The sequence below is a fragment of the Fukomys damarensis genome, unplaced genomic scaffold (genome assembly GCF_012274545.1).
Source record: "Fukomys damarensis isolate Sample0158 unplaced genomic scaffold, DMR_v1.0_HiC HiC_scaffold_1, whole genome shotgun sequence".
Classification (NCBI taxonomy): domain Eukaryota; kingdom Metazoa; phylum Chordata; class Mammalia; order Rodentia; family Bathyergidae; genus Fukomys; species Fukomys damarensis.
In genome coordinates this window covers 53,793,947-53,800,340 of record NW_022900913.1, presented here as the reverse complement: position 1 = coordinate 53,800,340, position 6,394 = coordinate 53,793,947, and the positions used below count along the sequence as shown (strand labels likewise).

The 6,394-nt window shown below is 44.3% G+C and overlaps 1 protein-coding gene across 6 annotated transcripts in view; it reads left to right on the top strand.

Annotated features, from left to right (window-relative positions):
* Positions 1-6,394, top strand: part of Ccdc125 (coiled-coil domain containing 125) — a 60,223-nt gene that overhangs the window by 148 nt on the left and 53,681 nt on the right. The window contains exon 1 of one of the 6 annotated variants that reach the window (XM_010637296.2): positions 7-49. The exons of 3 other annotated variants lie outside the window; for them this stretch is intronic. The gene's annotated coding sequence lies outside the window, so the exon portion shown is untranslated. Of the gene's footprint in view, positions 1-6; positions 50-731; positions 1,107-4,450; positions 4,474-6,394 lie in introns of those variants that run through there. 2 more of the 6 variants (XM_010637297.2, XM_010637299.2) reach the window with 2 other exon arrangements.

Genomic DNA, 6,394 nt, shown 5'->3' with positions numbered 1-6,394 from the left:
GTGCGCGCTCACGGGGTCTGCGGACGCGCGACCTGGAGCTTCGTGCCAGGTGAGGGGGCGGCGGGGGTCCCGGGGGTACCTGAGTGGCTGGAGGGCTAGGCAGGTGGGTTTGGGACCAGCTGGCAAACCGTCTCCTTTCTCTGTCTCCTGTTATTTTGCTTTCCTGACACTGAAACGTAACAAATGAATTTAAAAGAATATTTCTGTTTCGTTCCCTTTTTTAGTCCGTTTTTGCCTATTAATTTTGAGCCTTGAAACTACAATGCACTGAGTGCTAAGTAGTGTCCTACTTTGGATTCTGGAACGAAAAAAGTCCTCAGTAGAAAAACTGAGGCGAGAGCCGGGGATTTAGCTTCGTTGCTTTGCCGCCTGCCTCGTGAGCGCAAGGATCCGAATTCTATCCGGGGTACAAAAACAAAACCTGAGGCCATCCTAAAACCAAATTTATGGTTTAGTGACTAGCTTGTCCTATACCAATTTCACAATTTTCACAAATGTATTCTAACGCTAACCTGTGATGAGTTTGGGTACAGACTATATAGGAGTGCTTAGCACTATTTCACAACTTACTGTAAATCTGAAATCCTAAAATAAACCACGCACATCCCACCAGCCAAGAGAAGCAGGTCATTGTTCATAAGTAGGGTTTGAGTTAGTCCTCCGCCCTGGCCGATAGGAAGTAGGTTCTGTTTGACCAAGTTGTTTGCTAAGCCTGGTTGTTGGGCTGCTGAGTGTGGACACGTCTACCGCACGTTTCCAGGCCAAAATCTCGTCCCTCTTCTTTCTGAGCATCGCGTTTCCTCGGATCACCTGTTGTAGATAAGCCACTCCCAGCGCCTGCGAAGACGAAGGTCAGGAGATAGGGCTGTTGAGGTGCGGTACGGGGAGGACTCCCAGGTAGGAAAAATCACACTGGCTCACCGGAGTCAGGAAGGCCACTGCTATCCCGACCAGGGCAAGAGACGGCATTCCTGGGGTGGAGAATGGCAGTGCCAGAGACTCCGGGGTCCTGCAGCAGGTGCCCTTCCTCTTAGAGGCACAGACTACGCTCAGGGAGTACTAAGAAATGAATCTGGATGTGAAGACCGGCGCCTTGTAGAAAACTGGTTGGTACTTAAATTCTATTTGCCATGGAATGTTTTAGGGCAAGGAAGGGGTATCTGAATGTATGTGTGGAGATTATGGCTGTGGCTGTCGGATGTAGGATAGCTTGGGTAGATCGAGTAAGGAACTATTGGTTTGTCCAGGAAAAGTATTAAGATGTTCAACCAGGGCAGTGGAGTTAATGGGTAAAGGGCAGTTGGTTTAGGGAGATTTTTGTGGATTGAGAGGAGTTGGCAGCTGAAGGTATGGAGAGACCAAAGAGGAAAGGGAAAAATAATTCCAAAGTTTTGGAGCGTGGCAGAAACAGAGTACTCAGGAGACCTGGGCTGCGGGTGAGAAAGATAATGATTTTGCTTTTGAGTAAGCTGTGTTTGAATTGCTAGCAGGATGTCCAGACGAGAGGTGTGTTTAGCAGTGGTAAGTGTGGAGGGTAAACACAGAGAAGAGACTGGAAGAGGAAACGGAGCCTACACTGGCTGATAGGAGGCAACTGGGGGAAAGGACGAGGATCTGATTTCTTGTAGAATTGAGGAGCCCAGGTGTTCCAGAGACCTGGCCTGGGGAATTAAGGCTCAGCTTCTGCAGAGGTGGAGGAGGTTGAGGAATGAGTCTAAATTTTGGATTTAGCAATTAGGAAGTCATCGGTCATTTTCCAGAGTTGCCTGTCATCTGTTCATTCTGTGTCTTTTCCTGAGTGGGTGGAGGGCTAGGCAAGGAGCCAGGTATGGTTTCCGGTCTAGGCTCTGCCACTTCCTACTTGTGTAATTTTGGGTGAGTCGTTACCCATGGACTGGAACAGAAAAATACATCTCAATACCAGAAGGACCCTTTCATTTCTGGCAACACCTAACAGTCTGGAGAATTGGTGGTCTGTGGCACTCACTTTGGAATATGGTGAAGCAGTAGTTTAGAGCTCTAATGGACCCCCCCATCATATTTAACCCCAGTCCCTTTGAGATTGGGTCTTGTTATGTTGCCCAGGCTGCCTTGAACTCATGGCCTTAAGCAGTCTTCCTGCCTCAACCTCCCAAGTAGCTGAGACTGCAGTTGTACACGACCATGCCTGGTTTAATACTCACAGTCTCATCAGTCAAGATCGATTTGACTACTGCAGTTCATTTCAAATACATCAGCCATGCCCAAAAGGACCCTATAGTTATGCTTATGTACATTTGGCTGTGACAGTAAAACCTCCCTGTCAACTGGAATGGACTCTGAGGCTAATGGAAAGGCGGTTGCGAATGGGGGCTCCATAGCCCTAGTGGGCTAATCCTCTGCTGCTCAGGGCCCAGTGTAGTGTCAGGGGTGGGGCCCAGCTGGAGGTGAATCCCTGGGTGCCTTGTGGGACTGTGGCTTGTAGGTGCTGGTCTCCTGGCTGCCCTGGGTGGAGTGGCTTCCCTCTGCGAGGCCCTTCTGCCGTGCTGTCTTGGCCTTGCAGCCAGTCAGCTGTGGACCAAACCTGGAACCATGAGCCAGCACAGCCTCGCCTCCTCTAAGTTTCAGGTGTCAGGTATTTCGTCCCAGTAATGAGAAGTGACTAACACAGGCCCTGAGAAGTTCAGTGCCTCGTCTGTGGTCAGGGTGTGGTAAGTGTAGTGAGGTTGGAGCCCAGACCTCCCGAGGCAGCGCCTTCTCTGTCCCCCTCCTGCTTCATCGCTGGTCACTAACATTGAGCACATTAAACTGCCTCCTCTAAGTTTCAGGTGTCAGGTATTTCGTCCCAGTAATGAGAAGTGACTAACACAGGCCCTGAGAAGTTCAGTGCCTCGTCTGTGGTCAGGGTGTGGTAAGTGTAGTGAGGTTGGAGCCCAGACCTCCCGAGGCAGCGCCTTCTCTGTCCCCCTCCTGCTTCATCGCTGGTCACTAACATTGAGCACATTAAACTGACTAGGTTAGTAATCCTATGTATTTCATTTTCTTTCCTTCTTTTTGGGGGAGACAGCATCTCGCTATGTTATTCAGGCTATCCTTGAACTCTCAACATAGCCCACACTGGCCTTGAGTGGACTTGAGCTCCCAAGTACTGGGATTGTGGGCACATGTTACCAAGCCTGGCTTCAAAGATATATATCTATACACACACACACACACACATACACTCAAACTTGGGTTCTTGCACTTGCAAGACAGGCGGCAGCACCACTGAGCTAAATCCCCAGCCCATCAAAGTTATATTTTTTTAAAACATTAGGAAGCTGGCGATATACTCAGTGACAGAGTATTTGCCCAACATACACAAGACCCTGGGTTTGATTCCTGGCATCAAAAAAACTAAGTCCAGAGCGGGTCGTGGTGGCACACGCCTGTAATCCCAGCACTCGGGAGACTGAGGCAGGAGGATCACTGTGAGTTCGAGACCAGTCTGAGCTACATAGTGAGTTCCAGGTCAGACTCAACTACATAGTGAGACCCTGTCTCAAAAAAAACCCAAAAAACCAACCAAACAAACAAAAAAAAAAAACAGAAAACAAAGTCCAATAGATGTGGTGTAGTAAAAAATATTCTTAGCTCACCCTGGATTGCTTAGTCTTTCCTCTTACAATGCTTTCCCCTTGTGTTGACCAATTCTGTCTTCTGTGCTGCTGGTCGCCCAATCCTGACCACATCATCCTTAATGAAGGAATGGAGCTGCACTTAATCAGCAGGATTAAGCTGGGCATGGCGATACACAGCTGTAATCCTAGCTTGTTGGGAAGCTGAAACAGGGGGATCAAAAATTTGAGCCTGGCCTGGGTTACATTATGACTTCAAGAGACACTGTCTCCCAAGAAAACCAGAAATCTACTGAATGGGCATAAAACATAGCCTCCAAGAAATTCTTCTTTGATTTAATAGGTAATCTCTTATCTGTTGTAACAAATTAAGACAGATATAGCTACTTTTTTTGTTTTGGTACCAGAGATTGAACTCAGGACCTTGCACTTGCAAGGCAAGCAGCGGAACCACTGAGCTAGATTCCCCGCCCCAGACATAGCTACTTTTAAAGAAAATAACCAAGTAAAACAACTACCATCATTTTATGAAGATTTGGAAAGTGCTGAGTCCAACAAGCTATACTGAGTATGGCTCTGGCTTGCTGTTTTAGAGATTTACCTTCAGTCCTGTTTAATGTCATAAATAATGAAAACTGGATATACTGTTGATCTCGCTGAAGTTCTCCAGATGGTATAAAACAGGGACTAAGAGTGTTAGCTCTGACTCTGGGAGTCTCAGTTCAGGATCCTCCACCTCCTGTTAGTTCTGTGGTCTCTGCTCTGATTTAATTGACTGCTCTTAACCCATCATAGTGTTGTCTCCCAGAGTGTGAAGAGAAAATAGAGTGATCTAAGTAAAGTGCTTGGCACTGGCCCAGCACATGGGATGAAAGCGGTAAGTCCTGAGTGTTACATCATTTCAAAAAAAAGTTTTGCTAATATCCATATTCACAGTCACAAGCAGGGCCAGGGAGTTAGCTCAGTGGTTCTGCTGCCTGCCTTGCCAGCTCAAGGACCCGAGTTCAATCCCTGGTACTGAAAAAAAAAAAAAAAAAAAAAAAAAAAAAAAGTCAAAAGGGGCATGGGAAAGGGTTTGCCAATAATTTTACTACTTTGGGAGGTCGAGGTAGGAGGATTGCCATTAAAGCTCATCCTGGACAAATTTGAGACCCTGTCTCAAAATAAAAAATAAAAGGGCTGGGGATGTAGCTCAGGGTGAAGGCCCTTGGTTCAATTCCCATTACCACAAAAAGATTGTGAATGAAAGGTTGAAAGGTATTAGGATTTTCTTTAAATTTTTCATATATCTAGGATTTTTTTTCTTTCTTCTTTTTTTTTCTTTTTTTTGGTTTTTTGAGACTGTCTCACTGTGTAGTTGAGACTGACCTGGAACTCACTATGTAGTCCAGGCTGGTCTCAAACTCACAGCCATCCTCCTGCCTCAGCCTCCCGAGTGCTAGGATTACAGGCCTGCACCACCACGCCCAATTTAGGATTTTTCTGTATACCATAACTGGATATCTTAGTTGAACAAAGACAGTTATACTTTTTTAAAGATCATTGGAAACTTGAATTTTATACAGTTTTGTGATGAGTAGGATTATTTTGTGCCACTTACCATTTCTGATGTATTGTAGAAAATGTGAACTGCATAAATATATGGCACAGAGCTCTGATAGTTCTGAAAGTTCTCCTTTAGGCACGGAGTTGTGAAAATTTCAATGTGTATTCTCAGATATATAAATGGCTGCTTCTTCATAAAACTGTCTGCTTTTTAAAACTGGATGTACAGAATTTTCTTCTGTTAAGAATCTGTGTTCCTTAATGAGAACTGTGGCCGAAGGAATATGCTTCGGTGAGTCAGTCAGTGGGGAGGTTGATTAAATCTGCCAGTTTTGTAATGTGCCTGTGTGCTGGACATAAGTTAATGCTGCCTTCCGCAGTGTGGGGGTCAGAGCTCTTCTCTCTAGTCCTTGTCTCATTAGACTCCAGAATAAGTTCTAAAATCACATCCAGAAATATAGTACGTGCTGGATACCGCTTACCATTACCCTTTCTTGTTTGCTTCAAGCAGACCTGTCACTTGAGCTTGGCATCGCAGGCTTGATTGGATTAATTACTGCTTGGAAAAAAGACACTGTGGAATTAAGTCTTTTTGATTAAGCCTCATTTCATTTGAGTGCTCAAACGCTGCTTTTTTGGGTTTAAAATACTACTCATAGTTTAATTTTCAATACTTGTGTCTTGCAACTTGATCTCTTACCTAGGATTGGGGATTTTGGACTTAACATGGAGTATAAAATCAATATGTGTACATTTTACTTTTGATGTGCTATTATAAGGAACTCTGAAGTGTTTTATAAGATGAAGCTTTAAAATGTTAAAAATTTTTTTTTGCTAATTTAGTGGGACCATTTTAGTTATATTCCAGGTGAGCACAACCAATCAACTGCTTTTCTTCTTGTCCCTTAATCCTTTGTGTGTGTTTAAAAATTTCTAACATATCATTTAGGTATAATTTACATAGAATAAAATGCACATATTGTAGGTACAGGGTTTGCTCAGTTTTACCAAACTGGTACTCTGGTTGAGACCTGTTTTATCACCTTGTAAACATTTTCTTCAACCCTCCCATCCCAGGCAATTCCCAATCTGTTAGCTGTCATTGCCCATTGCTTTTACCAGGCTCTTATATGGTATGTGCTAATTGGTTGGTAAAATGTCTGAAATCTATGCATGTTTTGCATATATCTGAAATGCATTGTTATTTTTATATATATATATATATACTAAAAATATATATATATATATATATA